The following is a 26,790-nucleotide window of genomic DNA, read 5'->3' as shown; positions in this document are numbered from 1 at the left end:
CAGGTGGGCGGCCCATCGCTAGTCAGTTCCGGATCCCGTGTCCCTCAAGTGCGTGCAATTGTGCAGGAGTGCGTGACATCTACATTCATTAAATATATGAGAAGCATGGAGAGGGAGGGGGGAATAAATGTTGGGAAAGGGATCTGGGAGGGTTGTAGGGATTTGAGGTGGGCAGCTACACTACAGATTTTTTATATATATATATATATATATATATATATATATATATATATATATATATATATATATATATATATGTATATGTTTTTTTATATATATATATATATATATATATATATATGTTTTTAGCAAACTGGGTACTGGCAGACAGCAGTCAGTACCAAAGATGGCAGCATATAGGTAAATGGGGAGGGTTAGAGAGCTGATGGGGGGGGGGGGGGGGGGGTCAGGGAGGTTAGAGGCTAAGGGGGGACCCAACACTGCAGATAAATAAATACATTTTAAAAAATGCCTTTTATTTTAGTACTGGCAGACTTTCTGCCGGTACTTAAGATGGTGGCGACAATTGTAAGGTGGGGGAGGGAAGAGAGCTGTTTGAGAGGGGTCATGGAGGGATCAGGGGGTGGGATGTGTCAGGTGGGAGGCTGATCTCTACACTAAAGCTAAAATTAACCCTACAAGCTACCTAATTAACCCCTTCACTGCCTGGCATAATACAAGTGTAGTGCGCAGCGACATTTAGCGGCCTTTTAATGACCAAAAGGTAATACCAAAGCCATAAATGTCAGCTATTTCTGAACAAAGGAGATCCCAGAGAAGCATTTACAACCATTTGTGCCATAATTGCACAAGCTGTTTGTAAATAAATTCAGTTAGAAACATAAACAGCTAGATTACGAGTTTTTGTCGGTAAGACTTGCGTTGCTAACGAGCCTTTTTTTTTCACTGCTCACTTAAAACAACGCTGGTATTATGAGTTTTCTGAATGGCTGCGTTAGCCTCAGAAAAGTGAGTGTAGAGCAAAATTTAGCTCCACATCTCACCTCAATACCAGCGCTGCTTAAGTCAGCGGTGAGCTGGCTAAACGTGCTCGTGCACGATTTCCCCGTAGGAAACAATGGGGCTGAGCCGGCTGAAAAAAGAGTAACACCTGCAAAAAGCAGCGTTCAGCTCCTAACGCAGCCCCATTGTTTCCTATGGGGAAATAAGTTATGTCTACACCTAACATGAACCCCTAGTCTAAACACCCCTAATCTTACACTTATTAACCCCTAATCTGCTGCCCCTAACATCGCAGACCCCTACATTATATTATTAACCCCTAATCTGCCGCTCCAGACACCGCCGCCACCTACATTATTCCTATGAACCCTTAATCTGCTGCCCCCAACATCGCCGACCCCTGCATTATATTATTAACCCCTAATCTGCCGCTCCAGACACCGCCGCCACCTACATTATACCTATGAACCCTTAATCTGCTGCCCCCAACATCGCCGACACCTACATTATATTTATTAACCCCTAATCTGCCCCCCAACATCGCCGCCACTACAGGGAGTGCAGAATTATTAGGCAAATGAGTATTTTGACCACATCATCCTCTTTATGCATGTTGTCTTACTCCAAGCTGTATAGGCTCGAAAGCCTACTACCAATTAAGCATATTAGGTGATGTGCATCTCTGTAATGAGAAGGGGTGTGGTCTAATGACATCAACACCCTATATCAGGTGTGCATAATTATTAGGCAACTTCCTTTCCTTTGGCAAAATGGGTCAAAAGAAGGACTTGACAGGCTCAGAAAAGTCAAAAATAGTGAGATATCTTGCAGAGGGATGCAGCACTCTTAAAATTGCAAAGCTTCTGAAGCGCGATCATCGAACAATCAAGCGTTTCATTCAAAATAGTCAACAGGGTCGCAAGAAGCGTGGGGAAAAACCAAGGCGCAAAATAACTGCCCATGAACTGAGAAAAGTCAAGCGTGCAGCTGCCAAGATGCCACTTGCCACCAGTTTGGCCATATTTCAGAGCTGCAACATCACTGGAGTGCCCAAAAGCACAAGGTGTGCAATACTCAGAGACATGGCCAAGGTAAGAAAGGCTGAAAGACGACCACCACTGAACAAGACACACAAGCTGAAACGTCAAGACTGGGCCAAGAAATATCTCAAGACTGATTTTTCTAAGGTTTTATGGACTGATGAAATGAGAGTGAGTCTTGATGGGCCAGATGGATGGGCCCGTGGCTGGATTGGTAAAGGGCAGAGAGCTCCAGTCCGACTCAGACGCCAGCAAGGTGGAGGTGGAGTACTGGTTTGGGCTGGTATCATCAAAGATGAGCTTGTGGGGCCTTTTCGGGTTGAGGATGGAGTCAAGCTCAACTCCCAGTCCTACTGCCAGTTTCTGGAAGACACCTTCTTCAAGCAGTGGTACAGGAAGAAGTCTGCATCCTTCAAGAAAAACATGATTTTCATGCAGGACAATGCTCCATCACACGCGTCCAAGTACTCCACAGCGTGGCTGGCAAGAAAGGGTATAAAAGAAGAAAATCTAATGACATGGCCTCCTTGTTCACCTGATCTGAACCCCATTGAGAACCTGTGGTCCATCATCAAATGTGAGATTTACAAGGAGGGAAAACAGTACACCTCTCTGAACAGTGTCTGGGAGGCTGTGGTTGCTGCTGCACGCAATGTTGATGGTGAACAGATAAAAACACTGACAGAATCCATGGATGGAAGGCTTTTGAGTGTCCTTGCAAAGAAAGGTGGCTATATTGGTCACTGATTTGTTTTTGAATGTCAGAAATGTATATTTGTGAATGTTGAGATGTTATATTGGTTTCACTGGTAAAAATAAATAATTGAAATGGGTATATATTTGTTTTTTGTTAAGTTGCCTAATAATTATGCACAGTAATAGTCACCTGCACACACAGATATCCCCCTAAAATAGCTAAAACTAAAAACAAACTAAAAACTACTCCCAAAACTATTCAGCTTTGATATTAATGAGTTTTTTGGGTTCATTGAGAACATGGTTGTTGTTCAATAATAAAATTAATCCTCAAAAATACAACTTGCCTAATAATTCTGCACTCCCTGTATAATAAAGTTATTAACCCCTAAATCTAAGTCTAACCCTAAACCTAACCCCCCCAACTTAAATATAATTTAAATAAATCTAAATAAAATTACTATTATTAACTACATTATTCCTATTTAAAACTAAATACCTGTACTTACCTATAAAATAAACCCTAATATAGCTACAATATTAACTAATAATTACATTGTAGCTATTTTAGGATTTATTTTAATTTTACAGGCAACTTTGTATTTATTTTAACCCCCAAGGCAGAACATAGTGCGATCTGCGATTAATATCGAAGAAAGTGGAGCCTGCCTGCAGAAAGAATGGCCAGTTCTGTTAAGCACATAATTTTCTTCAACAAGTTTTTTTTTATTTTTTATTATTATTATTATGCATAGCAACCGGCACATTTTTACTTTCACATTATTGGCTGCTGCTCATGAAATTGATACATTTTATTAGATGCTTTGCTTATAACTTAATGTTACTTTTAGCTGCCAGAACGTCTGCTTCTGCGACTGAGGTAAGTGTGCAGCCAGGGATGCGCGTTAATAGCAGAAAAACCCTTGTAACCCTTCTCCTGCCCGGCTCAAAGTGTTAATAGCACTGCACAGGAAAAAAAAAAGCGTTATCCCTGCTGCGGTCTGCTTGTGAAGACTGTTAGCTTAAAAGAGATGTGTGTGGGTGGAGTTCCGGGAATTGCCGATTCCCATTTTTGATAATCCAATCACCATTGCCAAATTAGGAACACAACCAACCGGTATAAGCTTTCACGGTAGTGTTTTAAAAAAAAGAACATGAAGGCTGAAGCTAGCGCTGCTGAAAACTGAGGCGGCCCCCCCCCTCTCTATTGAAGCCCGCGCCCAGGCTGTAAACATTTTTTTGTGAATGTGCATGCGCTAGCTTCACCCTTCATGTTCTTTTTTTTACAACACTACCGTGAAAGCTTATACCGGTTGGTTGTGTGTCTAATTTGGCAATGGTGATTGGATTATCAAAAATGGGAATCGGCAATTCCCGGAACTTCACCCACACACATCTCTTCAGCTAACAGTCTTCACAAGCAGACCGCAGCAGGGATAACTCTTTTTTTTCCCTGTGCGGTGCTATTAACACTTTGAGCGGGGAGGAGAAGGTTTACAAGTGTTTGCAGAAAAGGCAGCTGGGGGGGATCTCTAGATGTCTCACGTACCGGTGTTCGGCCCCTCCCTCCATAACGCAACACTGGAGTGCTATGTTTTCTGTGTGATATCATAAAAGCATATAAAGTCACAGGCAGCAGATGTATTATATACCCCTGGGGCTGTTTGCAAAGCTTAGTTAGTTATTGTTATGTATAACACTGGTATATTAGTTTAGTGGGCATTGGGCAAGGAACCTGACCCTTTACTGGTATTTGGCAAGTCAATGAGGAAGTCTGAATAAAGAAACATGATGTGACCTACTGTATGTGTATGTGTAATATATATATATATATATATATATATATATATATATATATATATGTGTTTATAGGTTTATAGAAAATAGTAAAGCAAAGAGTGCCAAGGAGTTAGTGTTACATTAGATGACTGTAACCGTAGATACAGATTATATAGTGTATAGAGCTATATAAGACAGGGTGTATATGTGTGTGTGTCAAGAGATGACTGTAAGATACAGATTATAGATTGTATTGAATAGAGCTATATGACAGAGTGTGTGTGTGTATATATAATTAAATTATATATATATATATATATATATATATATATATATATATATATATATATATATATATATATATATATATATATACTGAATTTTATTTCAAAATGACCTGCAGAAAATTTTTTACTACAAAAAAATCTCATCGCAGAAAGTGAAAAAAAGTTCTGCTTCTGGGATTTTAACTACCTACAATAGTTATTAAATAGTTAACTATTTAATAACTACCTAGCTAAAATAAATACAAGTTTACCTGTAAAATAAATCCTAACCTAAGTTACAATTACACCTAACACTACACTATAATTAAATTAATTACCTAAACTAACTACAATTAAATACAATTAAATAAAATAAACTAAAGTACGAAAAACAAAATTATAAAACATTAAATTACATAAAATAAAAAATAATTACAAATTTTTAAAGCTAATTACACCTAATCTAATCCCCCTAATAAAATAAAAAATCCCCCAAAATAATAAATTTCCCTACCCTATACTAAATTACAAATAGCCCTTAAAAGAGTCTTTTGCGGGGTATTTCCACAAAGTAATCAGCTCTTTTACCTAAAAAAAAAAAATACAATACCCCCCAACATTAAAGCCCACCACCCACACACCCAACCCTACTCTAAAACTCACCCAATACCCCTTAATAAAACCTAACACTACCCCCTTGAAGATCACCTTACCTTGAGCCGTCTTCACCCAGCCGGGCACAAGTGGTCTGTAAGATTTAGAAATATTTGAATGTAACACTAATTGATATGGTAACACTAGCTTCAAAGTGAAACCAAGTAGTATAGTGTCATTTAGTTTGCAAAGGTTAATTTTGTATGGAGAATGTACAAACAAGATATAACTTTGGTATCCATTCAATCTATTATTTATAGATGATGGAACTTTAAAGATAAATTAACTGAGTAGTAAGAAAAACTAAAATAAGGTGGAATTACTTTGTCTTTTCCTTAGAATATACTTGAGAGTTACTTTAACAGTTAAGCTGCAGTGAGTGAGTTAATCAGGCAAGAGAAGTAAGACAGTCTTATATGTTTTATGCAAAGCTGCAGTGAGTGAGTTAATCAGGCATGAGAAGTAAGACAGTCTTATATGTTTTATGCAGTCCACAATTCAGTAGCAGTTTAGACAACCTTATATGTTTTATGCAATCCACAATTAAGTAGCAGTTTCTTAAATGCTAAGTCGGTTCAATAAAACATTGTGTACTCACAGAATCTCTTGTGAAGCTCACAGCAGTGACTAGAGTCTCTGAATGTTGGTATCTGATCTGGAGGGGAGGAGACTTCCTGTTCAGTGTGCACAGATGAGTCTTTGCAGAGCTTGTGATGTCACAGGACCGAGTGGAGAGCTTAAACTGATATTATGCAATTCACAAGAAATCTAAGGTAAAATTAAATATGTACATCTGCAGAGTACCTTTGATAAGTAGACAATGGTGAGTCTGGAGGAAGGCAGTTGGAGGGTGTTGATAAGGTAGATGAATATTTAGTTGCAGTCACTGGCTGTGCAGGAATGTGCAAACAGAAAGTTCCTAAATAAAAGCAATTGATTCCAGTGACTGTAGTTCCTATTTGCAAACACAAAAGACCAAGAGGTTAAACAAATGCAGAGAGAAGGCAGTAGTTCATCTGTAGCAAGGCTCAGTGTTACTAGTGAAAATAACAAAATACTAAGCAACGTTTGTAACCTGAGCAGGTGTTTAAATGAAAGGAGGAAGAATCCTATTGGTTGAATTCCTTAAAGGTACAGCATAACCACAATCCCTGACATGGTCCTCCAGAGGGGCAGAAGTCTTCATCCTCTCCGGCCAGAAGAGGACATCCAGACGGGCAGAAGTCTTCATCCTGGCGGCATCTTCTATCTTCTTCCATCCGAAGCGGAGCGGGTCCATCTTGAAGACATCCGACGCGGAGCATCCTCTTCCATCCGACAGTGACTGAAGAATGAAGGTTCCTTTAAGTGACGTCATCCAAGATGGCGTCCCTTGAATTCTGATTGGCTGATAGAATCGTATCAGCCAATCGAAATGAAGGTAGGAAAAATCCTATTGGCTGATGCAATCAGCCAATCGGATTGATGTTCAATCCTATTGGCTGATGCAATCAGCCAATCGGATTGATGTTCAATCCGATTGGCTGATGCAATCAGCCAATCGGATTGATGTTCAATCCGATTGGCTGATGCAATCAGCCAATCGGATTGAAGTTCAATCCGATTGGCTGATGCAATCTGCCAATAGGATTGAGCTCGCATTCTATTGGCTGTTCCAATAGGGAACCTTCATTCTTCAGTCGCTGTTGGATGGAAGAGGATGCTCCACGTCGGATGTCTTCAAGATGGACCCGCTCCGCTTCGGATGGAAGAAGATAGAAGATGCCTCCTGGATGAAGACTTCTGCCGTCTGGAGGACCTCTTCTGCCTGGATTGGATGAAGACTTCTGCCGTCTGGAGGACCACTTCTACCTGGCTTTTTGGAGGACTTCGGCCCAGCTGGGTGAAGACGGCTCAAGGTAGGGTGATCTTCAGGGGGTTAGTGTTTTTTTTAAGGGGGGATTGGGTGGGTTTTAGAGTAGGGTTGGGTGTGTGGGTAATTAATTAATTAATTGTAGTTAGTTTAGGTAATTAATTTAATTATAGTGTAGTGTTGGGTGTAACTGTAACTTAGGTTAGGATTTATTTTACAGGTAAACTTGTAGTTATTAAATAGTTAATAACTATTTAATAACTATTGTACCTAGTTAAAATAAATACAAAGTTGCCTGTAAAATAAAAAATACCCAAAGATGGCTGCAATGTAATTATTAGTTATATTGTAGCTATCTTATGGTTTATTTTATAGGTAAGTATTTAGTTTTAAATAGGATTAATTTATTTAATTGTAGTAATTTTATTTCGTTTTATTTAAATTATATTTAAGATAGGGGGTTTAGGGTTAGACTTAGGTTTAGGGGTTAATAAATTTAGTATAGTGGCAGTGAAGTTGGGGGCGGCAGATTAGGGGTTAATAAATGTAGGTAGGTGGCGGTGATGTCTGGTCGGCAGATTAGTGGTTAAATAATTTTATTATAGTGTTTGCGATGTGGGGGCCTCGGTTTAGGGGTTAATAGGTAGTTTATGGGTGTTGGTGTACTTTTTAGCACTTTAGTTAAGAGGAGTTTTATGTTACGGCATTAGCCCATAAAACTCTTAACTACTGACTTTTAAATACGGTAGGAGTCTTGACAGGAGAGGGTGTACCGCTTACCTTCTCCAAGACTCGTAATACTGGCGTTAGGAAAATCTCATAGAAAAGATAGGATACGCAATTTACGTAAGGGGATTTGCGGTATGCTCGAGTCGCGGAAAAAAAGTGAGCGGTACACCTGTACCTGTCAGACTCGTAATACCAGTGGGTGTTAAAAAGCAGTGTTGAGACCTCACAACGCTGCTTTTTAAGGCTAACGCAAGACTCGTAATCTCGGTGAATGTTTGTGAAAAAGTTAGTAAAAAAGTTAATGATTTTTTTTTTTTTATCGCATTTGGCGGTGAAATGGTGTCATGAAATATACCAAAATTGGCCTAGATGAATACTTTGGGTTGTCTACTAAATAAATATATACATGTCAAGGGATATTCAAGAATTCCTGAAAGATATCAGTGTCCCAATGTAACTATCGCTAATTTTGAAGAAAAAAAATGGTTTGGAAATAGCAAAGTTCTACTGGTATTTATTGCCCTATAACTTGCAAAAAAAGCAAAGAACATGTAAACATTGGGTATTTCTAAGCTCAGGACAAAATTTAGAAACTGTTTAGCATGGGTGTTTTTTGGTGGTTGTAGATGAGTAACAGATTTTGGGGGGTCAAAGTTAGAAAAAGTGTGTTGTGTTTTTCCATTTTTTTTTTTATCATTTTATATATATATTTTATAGTAAATTATAAGATATGATGAAAATAATGGTATCTTTAGAAAGTCCATTTATTGAGAAACGGTATATAATATATGTGGGTACAGTAAATGACTAAGAGGAAAGTTACAGCTAAACACAAACACTGCAGAAATGTAAAATAGCCCTGGTCCCTAACGGTAAGAAAATTGAAAAATGGTCTGGTCGCTAACGGGTTAAAGTAAAGTTAAAATTAAACTTTCATAATTCAGATAGGACATGCAATTTTTAGCATCTTTCAAATTTACTTTTATCATCAAATCTGCTTTATTCTCTTTGTATTTTTTGTTGAAAACTAAACCTAGATAGGCACATATGCTAATTTCTTGCCTCTTTATCTTTTATCTATTAGTGCATTTTTATAGCTTTTTACAGCAAGACACTGCTAGTTCATGTGTGCTATTTAGATAACATGCTCAATCCTGTGGAGTTTTTGAGTCAGCACTGATTGGGTAAAATACCAGTCTGTCAAAAGATCTGAGATAGCGAGGCAGTCTGCAGAGACTTAAATACAAGGTAATCACAGTGGTAAAAAGTATATTAATACAACCGTGTTGGTTATGCAAAACTGGTGAATGGTAAATAAAGGGATTATCTATCTTTTTTTAAATATAAAAATTTCTGGAATAGACTGTCCCTTTAAGCATAGATTTAAGTGCTTTATCTATATGGTTACAACAGATCATACTTTGGCCGTGTTTTCATTGCGGTGGTAAAGTTTGGAAACTGCTGATATCATAAAAATTCTCAATAGACTTTAATGGCGATAAATGTTTTTATCACTTAGTTTTCACAATTTACCACCTCAATTGTATTTAGGTCTTTGTGTTTTACAGCTGACAAAGCCCTTTATGACAATAACATTAGTTTATATAAATGTATATACAGCGGCAGACTGAGACCAACCAAGGCTTCAGGCAAAAAGTGTGACAGGGCCCCCCCACCCCCTTTTTGCTCCACCTACCTCCTCTGTCCCTCCCACCTCATATGCCCCTCCCCCACCATATTTTTAATTGTCATATAAAGAGAGACGAGCCTGCTTTTTAGCAAGATACAAATAGAATGAAGAAGAATAATAATATATGTAAAATTAGAAAATTCTTTAAAATGTCATGCTCTATCTATATCTAAAGACAAAAGTAGGGTTTCCTGTCCCAGAACCATCAGAACTATAAAGATTGCTTTAAGTGCTATCATTGCAGGAAACAAATTGCATAAAATGAATCCATCGTTTCCCAGGGTTCAGATAAATACCTAGAGCACAAATAAGCATTTTACTCTGACACAGAAAATATAAATTCAGTTCCAGTGACCATAAAGATTAGAGCTGTTATTCCCTGCAGATTTACATCCTGAGCTCCCCAACAGCACAGAAACCCTATAGATGTGCATTCAGATAAATGTTTTATTCACCCTAATTTCACATAGATGATCCCAAAAAAGAGAAATACATAGAAAATCCACCTGTGAGAGCCCATGTGCATGGTCTAGGGAATAATTAGATCCATACAATTGAGAAATCACTGGTCTGTACTTTTTGTTGTGTTGTAACATTAAAGGAACCTGAAACACAAACATTTTTCATTCATGATTTAGGTAGAAGATACTACACACCACTGGTTTCTAATTGAACACATGCAGTGAGCCAATGACAAAATATATATATATATATATATATATATATATATATATATATATATATATATATATATATACATATATATCTCTTTCTCTCTTTCTCTTTCTCTCTTTCTCTTTCTCTTTTTCTCTCTTTCTCTTTTTCTCTCTTTCTCTTTTTCTCTCTCTTTCTCTTTTTCTCTCTCTTTCTCTTTCTCTCTCTCTCTCTCTTTCTTTCTTTCTTTCTTTCTTTCTTTCTCTTTCTTTCTCTCTCTCTCTTTCTCTCTCTCTCTTTCTTTCTTTCTTTCTTTCTTTCTTTCTTTTTTTTCGTAGTTGTGATGAATAGGGTCGATTTATGTAGCTGAGGCTCACCGCCAATTACATAATCCACATGATTACGTCAAATTGGACAGAGATCCTACATGACCTTACCAGTTAGAACTTAAAAATATCTTGGACGATGGCAGGGAACAGGGGTATCTGGATGACTAGACAGTGGCATATCTTTATGTAATACATCCATGGATCCCCTGATTCCACCATCTTCCCAAAGGTCACAAATCTGTCACCAATGTACAGGGAAGGCCCATAGTGAGCGGCATTGGTTCACTTTTAGAACACCTGTCACAATGGACTGATTCCATCTTGCAGCCTCTGGTGACACAATTGGCATCCCATTTGAAGGACACTAAACATGTCATCAATATTGTAGAACAGTTCGAGTGGACTAGTGGTTATATGTGGCTCACTGTAGATGTTGCTGCACTGTATTCTTCCATTCCCCACAACAAGGGACTGGAAGCTATACAATTCTTTCTGCACAATTATTCCAACTACAGTACTGATTTTCAGGCCTTTCTCCTAAGAGTGATTAAGTTTCTTCTAACTCACAATTTTTTTCAATTTGAGGGGGATTGCCATCTCCAGAGGTGCGGCACAGCCATGGGAGCGAAATTTGCCCCATCCTACGCAAATTTGTATCTAGGCTGGTGGGAGCTGTGCGCATCTATGGAGATAGCAACCTTCACAAACACAACATACAACTTTATTACAGGTATATAGATGCCCTGTTACTGGTCTGGAAGAGGTCAGATGAAAGCATTGAATTGTTTATGACTTACATAAACACCAATGATATGGGTTTGAGATTCACTCATGAAACTAATCCCGTGGAAACACATTTTTTGGATCTATTGCTCAGAGGTACCTTAGGGCAAAAAGTGTCCACATGTGTGTATCACAAACCCATAACAGGTAATACCATACTCCATGGCCAGAGCTGCCATCCAAAGCAGATAAGGTTCGCGATAGCAAAAGGCCAATTAATTAGGCTGAAGCGCAATTGCTCTGACCCCTCAGAATTTAGAAATAAGGCTAATGATCTCAAACAAAATCTGAGAAAAAGGAAATATCCTCAAAGGGATTTGGAGAAGGCAGAGGCAGTAGTAGAAGGTATTTCGAGATCCGAACTACTCAAATACAGAACAACAGAGAAGAAAGGTTCTGTAAGTGACAGAGTTAACTTTGTAACTGAATACAGCTCTCAATATTATGACATCTGCAAAATAGTGAGAAAGAATTTTTCAATCCTTGCGGCAGATGACCAACTGCAAAAAGTGGTCAAAACAGGAATCAGATGTTCATACAAAAAGAGTAAAACTTTAGGGTCTATACTAGCACCCACCCAATTAAGGAAATCATCCAATATGAACAGTTCATGGCTTACACATGTAGGCATGTACAGATGTGGGAGCCACCACTGTCGTCCCTGCAAATATGTACAGGTCACCAAGGAGTTTGAGTCTGTGGCACATGATACTAAATATGACATACGTGCCCATCTAAATTGCAGAACCACTCATGTTATATATCTGATAACTTGTACAGCTTGCAGGAAACAGTACGTTGGTCTCACGTCAAGGGATGTCAATACTCAAATTAGGTTACATCTTTCCACAATAAGTCTAGGTAAGGCAACCACTCCGCTTGTGCAACATTTTGCCCAAAAACATAAAAGCACACTAGGCACCTTCAGGTGGTGTGCCATTGAAAAGGTGGTATTGCCCAAGCGGGGCGGTGACCTCGAGCGACTTTTAGCCAAAAGAGAAATCTTTTGGATTTTCAAATTAGACACCAGAGTTCCCAAAGGATTAAATTCCAGATTAGATTTAATAAATTATTGGGAATAAATCCAATGAGTGTGATATAATTGCACATATACCACAATTCAATACTGTTTGTGTGCCCAGCCGTAACAGTAGGGATAGTACTACAAGAGGTACAAAATAGGACAACAGTATGACTTATCCCTATATAAAGTTAGGGGAATTAAGAACCAGGTCACTCAAGGTATATGTGTTTACTCACATATCTGTCAAAATACACAAATGTGGGTATTAAATTGTTTGTATTGACTAAAGGTGTAATACATCTTTCTGTTCTCTATAATATAGTTAATTAACCCTTTGGGGAAGAAAACTTGAGAGTAAAACATAGTAAATACATGGCATGACAGAGAGTCAGATCAGATAGCTTTATGTAAAAATGAAAGCAAAATATAAAAACAGAAAAATATATAGCTCATTTTACACAGTAAACACTAAGAGGGGGGTTTGAACCCCACTCCACATGCTGCTGGTCACATCTGTAACCTGTATTTTATTATACTTTATGTCATGATTCCACCTTAATTCCATCTGTCCACCTTAATACTTACCCTATAAATGGCTATCAGCAACACCTGTTTGTTGCTTGATTATTGAAGTCGTGTACCAGAAGGATATCTTCATTCACACGTTCTTATCCTAACCAAGCCATTTCAGTATAACCTGAATTACCTGCTGATTGTCTAACTTCTCTTCTAACAGAATTGCAGTATTACTTTGTTCTGTTTCTAGCCGATGGATTTCCAACTTCCTCTTACCCACTGGAACTCCCTACGTCATCTGTCTCCGACTCTCAGAGTCCTGACCAAACTTTCAGACGCTGATCCGTAATCTATGCGGCACACGCTTCCCTGCAGATTCTCAGCTGTGTCTCTGTCATAGTGCCAGACGCCGCTCCGGTTGAATCACCGCACACGCTTCCCTGCTGTTCAGCTCCGCTTATCTCAGCACTCTCAGAGTTAGTACGCTGTACTCCGGACTACCCCACTAAGTAAGTGCTACAACTAGAAAGCTCTTTGATGTTATCTCTCCTCAAAGACTGTTTGTAATATTAACGGAACTGACTAGTTACTTTATTTATCTTCTTCCATACTTAATTCCTGTTTTCTCATACGCTCAGTGGAATCATAATATCCTAGAGGAATAATTTTATGTGATTCTTTCTCTCTGTGTTATATTCGAATTATCGTCACATCCACTACTATTCAATTACTAATATTAATTTTGCTAATTCCTTCTGCTTCACTCATCCAAGTTATATGATCTGAATGAAAGGAATCAGCTACAAATTTATTATATATACTTGACATTGGTTCATGATGGAATAATCAAGCCTTATATATCTAAATTTATTTTTTAACTCTGAGCTATGGATCCAGCAGCTATGGCTAATGAAATAACCAGTCTAAACCAGAAAGTAGAGATATTAGCCCAGGATTTAACAGAGTTGAAAAATGAAAATAATACACTGAAGCGAATCATGAATGATTTTATCACGCAAAAGACTGCTGAACACCCTGAACCAAAGATTAACCCACCATGTGTATTCACAGGTGTACGCACTCGTTATCGCGAGTTTCGCAATGCCTGTTTACTGATGTTTTCCATGAAACCTAAAACATATTACTCAGAGTAAAAGTGTGCACAGTGATCTCTTATTTAAGTGGTGAACCCAGGTTGTGGGCAGATAAATTCTTTGAAGTTAATGATCCCATTTTGGGATCTTTGGAAGATTTCTTTAAAGCAATGGCCCTACTGTATGAAGATCGCAACACCCAGATCACTGCTGAGAACAACCTGAGAACACTAAAGCAGGGTAAAAGACCCGTCGAAGACCCGTCGAAGACTACGTCGCTGAGTTCCAGTTATGGGCCACGGAGTCTCCCTACGTAATCAGTTCCGCCTGGGACTGTCTGAACATTTAAAAGATGAGCTTTCACGAATCGAGTTTCCTGACACCCTAGAGTCACTCATAAAGATCTCTATCTCTATGGATAGGAGATACAGGGAACGTCGGGCAGAAAAAGTATCATCTGAAATATATCCAAAGAAGTATCATGCACCTCAAATAGAGAAATCATCTACAAGTCCTGTTCTCATGGAAATTGGAACAATAAAAGGTCCACTAACAAACGAGGAAAAACAACGACGAAGAAACTTAAACCTATGTATGTATTGTGGGAACAAGGACCACACAGTATCTACTTGTTCAATTCTGATGCGCCAAAAGAGGGGTAAGATTCTGATCGTTAACCCACAAATAAATGTCACACTTAACCATTTCATTTCTTTGCAGTGGGATCAACATCATCTCAGGAATGAGGCAATGGTCGATTCAGGGGCATTCGGCATGTTTATGGATCAATCTTATGTTTCTGTAAATAAAATACCTAGTGTGTTAAAGCAATTCCCTGTGCATGTCAAAGTTATTGATGGATCCACTCATTTAAAAGGTCCAATAACACACCACACCATACCGCTACTCATCACATCAGGTAATGGACATATCGAATACATCACATTCGACATATTACCTAACTCAATACACCCCGTTATTTTAGGGTTCCCCTGGTTACAGAAACATAACCCAATCATAGATTGGGTTACAAACACTATACAGTATACCTCTAAGTACTGCACTACAACTTGTTACCCTAATCTTTCTTTGAACCACATACAAACTCAAATACCCACAGAATACACCGAATTTTCAGACGTATTTAACCTTAAAGAGGCAGAAAATTTACCACCTCATAGGCCATTTGATTGCCCAATAGACACTAAGCCTAACACCACCATCCCTTTTGGTAAGATATATCCTATGTCTAAAAAAGAGTTACAATATCTTAGAGAATACCTTGACGAAAATCTTAGAAAAGGGTTTATCTCCACCTCTACTTCCCCAGCAGCCGCTGGAATGTTTTTTGTGACCAATAAGGATGGCACTTTACGCCCAATTATCGACTACAGGGGTTTAAATGCTATCACGGTGAAAAACAGATATCCACTTCCACTCATCCCCGAACTCCTAGAAAGATTAACAGATGCTCGAATCTTTACAAAACTAGATTTAAAGGGGGCATATAATCTTATACGCATGAGAAAGGGAGATGAATGGAAGACAGCATTTAAGACACGTTATGGCTTATTTCAGTACAACGTTATGCCATTCGGCTTAACAAATGCTCCAGCAACTTTTCAATTTTTTATTAATGAGATATTTAAGGATTTGTTAGACAGCTGCGTAGTGATATATTTAGATGACATTTTAATTTACTCAAAAACCATGACAGACCATATCAAACATGTAAGATGGGTCCTAACTAGGTTAAGAGAGCATCATTTATATGCCAAGTCGGAGAAATGTCAATTCCATGTAAAGACAATCAAATTCCTGGGTTATATCATCTCCCCAAATGGCATAGCAATGGATCCAGATAAAGTAAAAGCTGTTTTGGAATGGCCCACACCTACCAGTTTAAAGTCCCTTCAAAAATTTCTAGGATTCTCCAACTTCTACAGAAGATTCATACAAGGATATTCCTCCATTGTTCAACCCCTGACTAAACTAACAGGAAAAAAACAGATTTTGCTGGACGAACGAAGCCAAAGAAGCTTTCGAACACCTGAAAAAATGTTTTACGTCAGCTCCAATTTTACAGCTTCCAGATCCAGATGCAGATTACACACTTGAAGTAGACGCCTCAAATATTGGTGTAGGGGCTATACTATCTCAACAGCGTGTTGGATCACAAGTTCGCCACCCCGTTGCTTTTTATTCACGACTTCTAACACCTGCAGAAAGGAATTATTCAGTTGGAGATCTTGAACTTTTGGCAATAAAGGTTGCCATGGAACACTGGAGGCATATTCTTGAAGGTACACTCAAACCCTTTTTGGTTTTGACTGACCACAAGAACCTACAATATCTAAAGAAAAACAAAACGTTATCTTCACGACAGGTCCGCTGGTCATTATTTTTGGATCGATTTAACTTTCTGATACATTATAGACCGGGAACCAAAAATATTCAAGCAGATTCCTTATCCAGAACCTTCCAAAGTATTCCAGAACGGGAAGAAGCACAAAATATCATTCCTTCTTACAAATTCCTAGCCTCTATTACATCATTCCATTCCGATCTTCTAACTGCTCAACAAAAAGACTCTAATATCCCCTCGATATGTACCAAAGAATTGAAGACCGGTTTATTTCACTATTATAAACTGTTGTATGTGCCACCAACACTCAGAACAGTGTTACTCCATCACTACCATGATAATCCTTTATCAGGACATCTTGGTATTACCAAAACCCTTGAATTGTTGCATAGAGAATACTGGTGGCCAAATATGAACAAGATGTATGTAACCATATCACAAACTGTCAAGTTTGCTCCCGAAACAAACGAATACCTCATAAACCATTCGGATTGTTAACTCCCCTACCCATACCTGACACACCCTGGCAAATGATAGCAATGGACTTCATTGTAGAGCTGCCACCATCGAGGAATTACACTTGTATCTTAGTGGTTGTTGATCATCTCACCCGTATGGGACATTTCATACCCCTGAAGAAAATACCCACTGCTACTACCACAGCTAGCTTATTCATCGCTCACATAGTTAAGTTACATGGCTTACCTCTTTTGATTGTAACAGATAGGGGAATTCAATTCACCTCTAGATTTTGGAGGGAATTGTGTCGTCTAATGAAGATCTCCCCCAGATTCACAACAGCCTTTCACCCACAATCGAATGGTTTAACAGAACGTCTTAACCAAACACTAGAACAGTACCTCAGGTGCTACATTTCGCAGGTCCAAGATGATTGGTCTGACTGGCTTCCTATGGCTGAGTTCGCCTACAACAATTCGATCAATACCTCAACTAAAATGTCACCATTCTATGCCTCGTATGGTTATCATCCGAGAACAATACCAACCGCTAGCACCACCTCTTCTTCACCATATGCTGTTGAATACTTTACTGAATTAAAAAGTTCTTTAACTCTTTTGAAAAAAACATTTGGAAATTGCAAAAAACAAACTTTACTATGACAAGAAACATACGCTCCCTCCTTTGTACAAACCAGGTGATCGAGTATGGTTATCTACTAAGAATCTGAAATTGAAGGTCCCCTGCAAAAAATTGGCTAACCAATTTATTGGTCCATTCAGAATAAAGAAAGTCCTCAACCCAAACGCAGTTGTTCTACATTTACCGGGAAATCTGAGAATCCATCCAACTTTCCATGTGTCACTCTTGAAACCCTATTCTGGACCTTTGGTTCCACAGCCTGGGGAAGATGGCCTCGATGCTACTGTATGTGCTGACCAGTCTGAGTTTGAAGTTGAGGAGATCTTAGATTCCCGCAACCGTTGGAGACTGGTGGAATACCTGGTTCGTTGGACTGGATATGGTCCCGAAGAGGATTCCTGGATACCTTTGCGTGATATTCACGCTCCTGATCTGCTACGTGAGTTCCATCTTCGTAACCCTACAAAACCGGGTTCTGTGGACCCAGGAGGGTCTCCTTGAGAGGGGGAATCTGTCATGATTCCGCCTTAATTCCATCTGTCCACCTTAATACTACCTATAAATGGCTATCAGCAACACCTGTTTGTTGCTTGATTATTGAAGTCGTGTACCAGAAGGATATCTTCATTCACACGTTCTTATCCTAACCAAGCCATTTCAGTATAACCTGAATTACCTGCTGATTGTCTAACTTCTCTTCTAACAGAATTGCAGTATTACTTTGTTCTGTTTCTAGCCTACGGATTTCCAACTTCCTCTTGCCCTATCACTGGAACTCCCTACGTCATCTGTCTCCGACTCTCAGAGTCCTGACCAAACTTTCAGACGCTGATCCGGAATCTATGCGGCACACGCTTCCCTGCAGATTCTCAGCTGTGTCTCTGTCATAGTGCCAGACGCCGCTTCGGTTGAATCACCGCACACGCTTCCCTGCTGTTCAGCTCCGCTTATCTCAGCACTCTCAGAGTTAGTACGCTGTACTCCGGACTACCCCACTAAGTAAGTGCTACAACTAGAAAGCTCTTTGATGTTATCTCTCCTCAAAGACTGTTTGTAATATTAACGGAACTGACTAGTTACTTTATTTATCTTCTTCCATACTTAATTCCTGTTTTCTCATACTCTCAGTGGAATCATAATATCCTAGAGGAATAATTTTATGTGATTCTTTCTCTCTGTGTTATATTCGAATTATCGTCACATCCACTACTATTCAATTACTAATATTAATTTTGCCAATTCCTTCTGCTTCACTCATCCAAGTTATATGATCTGAATGAAAGGAATCAGCTACAAATTTATTATATATACTTGACATTGGTTCATGATACTTTATTACACTACATATGGGGTGTCTGACACATAACATAAATTACCACAACCATTTTCCCACACCAACATTGCTAATAGAAAATAAATATTTTTCTTTTAACTATGGGCTGGTTTCTATGATCAGTACATTGCAACTATTAACTATGCAATTTATTAAATCGTGTTCTCATATATTCATTCTTGCTGGCATTCAGCAAGAGTAGCGCAATCGTGTGTTTTTTAATTACCAATTAACTAAAAGCCAATAGGATTACTGTATCTTTTTTTAAATAGCAGTAGCAAACACAGCACTATAGGCTATGACTACGGCTTAACAGCCGAAACGCGTAAGCCCAGTGCTGCGTCTACTCTGCAAAGCTGCTGTGATTTCTCCATCGTTGTAACATTTTAATACAAGAATAAAAGTCAAGTTTTACTTTACTTTGGCGTGGATTCTATACTCCTTTTTGATGATAGATAGATATATATATATATATATATATATATATATACACAGATTGTCATTGGCTCACTGCATGTGTTACATATATATGTGTGTGTGTGTGTGTGTGTGTGTGTGTATATATATATATATATATATATATATATATATATATATATATATATATATATATATATATATATATATATATATATATATCCCAAAAATACCAGCACTCACTATTTTGCAGTATAATGCCGGGCTGCACTCAGAGTATCCATGTAGCAGTTCAAGATAGAGGCACTCACCGTGAGAAAAAAACGTGTTTATTTAAAGTTACAGAGTGAACATTTTCGGGCTATGATGCTGGTCCTCAGACTCCTGAAAATAAAGCAGTGTGTTTAGTGCTTATCCCACAGTGGCTAAATAGCCAGAGAGCTGTCCCGAACACCACCGGCCCCATCGTTGCCGCACCGGAATGAACCGGAAGTGACGCGTAAGCGTCATGACGTCATCATGCTAGCGCCAGTAGCGCCGGAACCGCCCCTGTGTGGCAATAAAAAATAACAAATAACATAGTGCAAAAACAAGTGATACAAATACAAGGATATTAATACGATACAATATAACAATTGTAATGTGATCATTGTCAAAGTGAAATTAAGTTAAAAGGGAACTGAAATGTGAAATCGATATTGGTGAAAAAAGTGTACTGTGTTAATCAGTGTTTGTTACCAATACTGTCTGTGTGTATTTACTTAGTTAATTAAACGAATACAGGGGGGTTAGTTACTGTATGGGAGAACCACTAAAGGCAGAGAATAGGGGGAGTTACAGGGGATAATCATTGATTGATTATAATATATGTTATGTCACAGAATAAGAGCTATTGGCATTAGTGGCAATCACATTTGTATTTGTGTATGAAGTTTCCAAGGGTTATTCTTAAATGGAATTATCTTAAGTGAACTCCAATTTTTGGAAAACTAGCTAAGGGCCACTATTCAAGCCATAGTAGCAAGCTATTTGTACAGCATTTCGGGGAGCCATAGTAAATCACTATAATGGGGGACTATTAATCAGAATATTTGTCAAAGTAAAGATGGATAATTTGGTTATATAACCAAGATAGGACTTCTCTCATAGATAGCTATGCCAGTCCAAGTGGGTATTTAAGCCCTGAGGAGATAAGGTGCCCAATCCATAGGTCCACCTAGCTTCCAATTGCAACAGTCTTCGTCCTCTATCACCTCCTCTAGGGGAGGGTGGTACATGATCGATCAGAGTGTATTTTAGATCTTTAACTGTATGTCCTGCTTGTACAAAATGTCGGCCTACCAGCTGTTCTGATGTACCTTTATCTATGGCTGTGCGTATAGATGACCTATGGTTAGCCATCCTCGTGCGGAGGTCATCCGCGGTCTTCCCCACATAAAATAGTCCACAGACACAATATAGAAGATAGACTACATGTGTGGTGGTACAAGTCATTCGGTATCTGTGGAAGTATTTTTTCTTTTTGTAAGGGTGGGAGAAATAAGGACCCGTTATTAGTGCACTACAGGTGGTGCATCCTAGGCATCTAAAACAACCTGTTTTTTTTTTGCAGTGAAGCCAGGTTTTCGATTCATAATTGTGTGCTGGGTCCGTATGTATCAAATAGTCTCTTAGGGATTTAGCCCTTTTGTAGCCCACCCTTGGAGGGGCAAGATGTTTAAACGGAAGTGTGGGGTCTGTTTTGAGGAACTCCCAATTTTTCTGCAGACCAAACCTTGTTTGTCATGAGTATATACTGTTGTGAATGTTATCCTTGGTTCTGTAGAACCATCTTTGTGTCATCCATCCTGAGATCCTGTTCAATCTTCATCAGTTGTTCTTGTGGATATCATCGCTGGATAAATCGGTCCTTCATCTCTATGTTTTTTTTATCGGTATTGATCTGTTCCGTATTATTTCTAATGACTCTCTGTAATTGAGACTTAGGTAGAGCCTTTTTGAGGGCAGGAGGGTGACAGCTGGTATGGTATAATAGTGAATTCCTGTCTGTATCTTTCTTATAGAGTGTTGATTGTAATCTGCCTTCCTCCTTGTAAAGATGTAGGTCCAGGAAATCTATCGCTGTGGTACTGTAGTTCATTTTGAACTTGATATGTGCTGATGTCTGATTTAATTGGTTGAACCACATAAGTAGATCTTCCTCTGTTCCACACCAGATCAATATCAGATCATCAATGTACCACTTAAATAGCAATATTCGAGGATCCTGGAAGAGGTGGGTATCAGTAGTTTCAAATTCTGCCATGAATAAGTTGGCATAGGATGGGACCACATTGGACCCCATCGCTGTGCCCATCAGTTGAAGATATAACTGTTTCTCGATTTTTAAATAATTAGTAGTAAGACAGATTTTCCAGAAGTGTCAAAGAGTAGAAGAGTACTTCCGCCGGGGGACCCACATATGGGTAGTGTTGGAGCGCTCTGGTTATGGCTCTAAGTCCAAAATGGTGCGGAATAGCAGTATACAGACTGGCAACATCAAGTGTTACCAGAATGTCTGAAATTTCCAACAATCCAAGGTTCCCAATTATAGTTAGTAGCATATTGGAGTCCAATAAGAATGTATTCATGTGTCTAACCAAAGGCTGTAGGAATAAATCTACAAACTTTGCCAGTGGCTGATGTAAAGATTGGATGGCTGACACAATAGGCCTTCCTGGAGGGATTTCCAGCCTTTTATGGATCTTTATGGATCTTTGGAACCGTGTAGAACACTGGTGTTCTTGGGTGTGCATTTTTTAGGAATTCCAATTCCTGTTTGGTAATAAAACCATTAATAAAGGTCTGATCCAAGAATTTATCAATTTTATCCTTAAAAAGTCCTGTGGGGTCTCTAGGTAGCTTGTGATATGTCTGGGGGTCATCCAACTGGGATAAGGCTTCTTCTTGGTAGTCTGTGGTAAGTACCGATGCTAGCATTGTGACTTTGGGGTTCAAAGGTGGATTTTTTCTTAAATTTGGACTGTTCTTGTTCTTCCTCTGTTGAATTCCCAAATTTTTCTTTTAATTTTAGTTGTCTAAGGGATTTTTGTAGGTCTATGTATAGTCCAAATTCATCTGTGCTACATGTTGGGATGAATGTTAAGCCCCTATTGAGTACATGTTCTTCTATGCTAGTAAGCATCCTGTTACTCAAATTCACCACTATGCTGACTTTTGTATGTTGGGAGGTCGTGGGGGCTTTTTCTTTGTGACCACCCCTTCTGGGGTGTGGTCTCTGCCTGCCCTGTTTTTTGAGCGCGTTGTCACACCTGCGGCCGGGGTCTGTTCGTAGTTTGATCCCTGTTTATGGGCTTCCCCTTCTGAGCTCAAACCTGATGAATCAACCGTCTGTAAAGTAGCAGTTTTTTATATCTTTGCCTCCTTTGGCGTCCTTGATAAACCCTCTGTCTGTCTTGTGACGATAATTGCCAGATGTAGATCCGTCTGTCTCTATAATCCTCTTTGACTGTTGCCAGTTTTTTGTTTTTTAATTGTATCAAATCCCTCTCATATTGAGAAACTTGCGTTTGCAGCTTATCCTGCCAGTTTTCCTGTTTGTCTTGTTGCATAATCTCAAAATTGAGTTGTTCATATTGTTGTATCTCCACTTTGGTTTGTTGTAGTAGTGTAGTAACCTCTTGTATGACAAAGAGAATGAGGTCAAGAGAGCACTTATTGAGTATGCTGCACCACCTCTCACAAAAAGCTGGATTATAGCGTCCTATAGTAGGGGTGTTTCTGATCCGGAACCCCCGTGGTATATATCTCTTACGGTGGTACTCCGATAGGTAGGCACCGTGGAGTTCCAAATCTTTCTGGCGTTTCTTCAATTTTAGTAGATGGTTATAAGTAGGGTTGCACCGATACCGATACTAGTATCGGTATCGGTGCCGATACCAAGTATTTGCATGAGTACTTGTACTCGTGCAAATGCACCGATACTTAAACCGATACCTCCAATTCCTACCCATACGCCATCTTGTGGCATTTTTCAAACTGCATGTTCCCATTTCATTTTAAGCTGGAGTGGAGACTTAACTAAAAATTGTTCTGCCAATACAAATTGCTGTTATTTGTATTATTGTACATCAGAGCAGTCATTCAGACAAACCCCTGAAGTACTGGGCAGTTAATAAACTGAGATTTAATGGCCCAAAAATATCTTTCTAACCCATGCAGTAGTGTGAAAAGTGAAAGACTGTTCAGCTTAACGTCAAACGTCCTTGCTGTTAGCAGAAACAGATTTATAGCTGAAAATGCAGAGATGATTCTGTTCCTTAAGAACTTGCCACTAACTTTTAAAAAAATATTCTAATTGCTAGATTGCCTGTTATACTACTAGTTCTCCTCTTGCACAATTATGCTCAAAACATACTGTACTCTGAGGAACAACCTTAGCCAGGGCTGGACTGGGGAAAAAAAAGCAGCCCTGGAAAAATATGAAGACCAGCCCTATTTTCTGTTGAGTCAGTAGAATGCAAATGCCCCATTTTTCACAAAGAGGATTACTGGGATACTCCTTCCTCAATATTTATTTCAGAATTAAATTATATTACTTTGTATTAAGTACAAATGTCAGATTGATGAGTTATATAGGCACCCTACAACCCAATTGCATCCAGTAATCCCCCCCCTTTAAATTGTAGCTTTCCAGCCCTAGCTGCTACAGCTGTTATTTATTGTTGTTATTATTAATATGTTATTGTAATATTTTTATTTATAAACATGTTCTGTAAACTTTGTGACAACAAGCACATAAAACTGTTTTATTATTTCAAAATGTCTTTTGAGATACAGTTCATAATTATAAAGAAGTGATCTTAAATCATAAGGTAAACTGTCATGACATAAAAAAGTATCGGTAATTGGTATCGGTGAGTATTTGAAAAAAAGTATCGGTACTTGTACTCGGTCTTAAAAAAATGGTATCGGTGCAACCCTAGTTATAAGTATAGGAGGGCTTGTTGGGCATAGGTGTTATCGTTAAAGCATCAAAGAAGATGGACTGTGCATCTTAATCTGTAAAGTGAAATGTAGAAGCACCCTGTATCTCTTCCATATTCCCTGTGATAGTGGAAATAGGCCCAGCAGTGTAAGCAGAGTCCCCCTGAGACATGTTTAAAAACAATCCCAGTGTCTCAAAGCAGGGCAAATTTTCAGTCAAGATAAAATGTTTAAAAAAAGAAGAAAAAATAAATAAATATGTTATACACACACACGTGTGTATAACTGTGTATGTGATTGTGTATATACATATACGTGTGTGTGTGTATATAACTGTGTATGTGATTGTGTGTATATGTATATATATATATGTATGTATATATAATGTGTGTATATGTATGTATGTGTATGTGTGTGTGTGTGTGTGTATGTGTGTATGTATGTATGTATATACAGGGAGTGCAGAATTATTAGGCAAGTTGTATTTTTGAGGATTAATTTTATTATTGAACAACAACCATGTTCTCAATGAACCCAAAAAACTCATTAATATCAAAGCTGAATATTTTTGGAAGTAGTTTTTAGTTTGTTTTTAGTTTTAGCTATTTTAGGGGGATATCTGTGTGTGCAGGTGACTATTACTGTGCATAATTATTAGGCAACTTAACAAAAAACAAATATATACCCATTTCAATTATTTATTTTTACCAGTGAAACCAATATAACATCTCAACATTCACAAATATACATTTCTGACATTCAAAAACAAAACAAAAACAAATCAGTGACCAATATAGCCACCTTTCTTTGCAAGGACACTCAAAAGCCTGCCATCCATGGATTCTGTCAGTGTTTTGATCTGTTCACCATCAACATTGCGTACAGCAGCAACCACAGCCTCCCAGACACTGTTCAGAGAGGTGTACTGTTTTCCCTCCTTGTAAATCTCACATTTGATGATGGACCACAGGTTCTCAATGGGGTTCAGATCAGGTGAACAAGGAGGCCATGTCATTAGATTTTCTTCTTTTATACCCTTTCTTGCCAGCCACGCTGTGGAGTACTTGGACGCGTGTGATGGAGCATTGTCCTGCATGAAAATCATGTTTTTCTTGAAGGATGCAGACTTCTTCCTGTACCACTGCTTGAAGAAGGTGTCTTCCAGAAACTGGCAGTAGGACTGGGAGTTGAGCTTGACTCCATCCTCAACCCGAAAAGGCCCCACAAGCTCATCTTTGATGATACCAGCCCAAACCAGTACTCCACCTCCACCTTGCTGGCGTCTGAGTCGGACTGGAGCTCTCTGCCCTTTACCAATCCAGCCAGGGGCCCATCCATCTGGCCCATCAAGACTCACTCTCATTTCATCAGTCCATAAAACCTTAGAAAAATCAGTCTTGAGATATTTCTTGGCCCAGTCTTGACGTTTCAGCTTGTGTGTCTTGTTCAGTGGTGGTCGTCTTTCAGCCTTTCTTACCTTGGCCATGTCTCTGAGTATTGCACACCTTGTGCTTTTGGGCACTCCAGTGATGTTGCAGCTCTGAAATATGGCCAAACTGGTGGCAAGTGGCATCTTGGCAGCTGCACGCTTGACTTTTCTCAGTTCATGGGCAGTTATTTTGCGCCTTGGTTTTTCCATACGCTTCTTGCGACACTATTGACTATTTTGAATGAAACGCTTGATTGTTCGATGATCACGCTTCAGAAGCTTTGCAATTTTAAGAGTGCTGCATCCCTCTGCAAGATATCTCACTATTTTTGACTTTTCTGAGCCTGTCAAGTCCTTCTTTTGACCCATTTTGCCAAAGGAAAGGAAGTTGCCTAATAATTATGCACACCTGATATAGGGTGTTGATGTCATTAGACCACACCCCTTCTCATTACAGAGATGCACATCACCTAATATGCTTAATTGGTAGTAGGCTTTCGAGCCTATACAGCTTGGAGTAAGACAACATGCATAAAGAGGATGATGTGGTCAAAATACTCATTTGCCTAATAATTCTGCACTCCCTGTGTGTGTATATATATATATATACCTGTATATATATATATATATATTCAAAAGTGTAAATATAAATATTGACGTTTCAGGGATAGATTCTCCCCTTCTTCAGAATAAATTCAAAGTGTACAAACCACATTTAAATAGTGTTACAAAACAACCCACAATATCTCAATCATAGTGAAAAAAGCGCCAAACAATTAAACGCATACACAGCTCAAAATCATCAAACCGGAAGTAGAAAAATTCCTCACTTCCGGTCCGGCTTTACAACTTGTCTTAGTTGATACAAAACATGAGAACATAGGAACATCAAGACAATAATGTGAACAACTAAAATACCTCTGAAGTTAGTGTGCCTTAATACAGCAAAAAAAACGGGTAACTGTTGATTCGTGAAACAGGATGTGACATCACTGTGTGTGCACAGGAAGTGGGGCATGTAACATAGCCCTATGTGAAACAAGCTCCTAGTGTCAAAAAACGGAAATGGGCATAAATGTGTGATGTAGTT

General features: G+C 38.7%; 1 protein-coding gene across 1 annotated transcript in view; it reads left to right on the top strand.

Annotated features, from left to right (window-relative positions):
- Nucleotides 1–18,260: 18,260 nt before the first annotated feature.
- LOC128659834 (gastrula zinc finger protein XlCGF26.1-like) overlaps nucleotides 18,261–26,790 on the top strand; it is a 29,773-nt gene continuing 21,243 nt past the window's right edge. Inside the window, exon 1 of the mRNA XM_053713408.1 lies at nucleotides 18,261–18,534. The gene's annotated coding sequence lies outside the window, so the exon portion shown is untranslated. The remainder of the gene's footprint in view (nucleotides 18,535–26,790) is intronic.

Source organism: Bombina bombina, chromosome 5, assembly GCF_027579735.1.
Source record: "Bombina bombina isolate aBomBom1 chromosome 5, aBomBom1.pri, whole genome shotgun sequence".
NCBI classification, from domain to species: Eukaryota; Metazoa; Chordata; class Amphibia; order Anura; family Bombinatoridae; genus Bombina; species Bombina bombina.
Note: the sequence above shows the minus strand (reverse complement) of the source record. Positions and strands in the feature narration are given on the sequence as shown.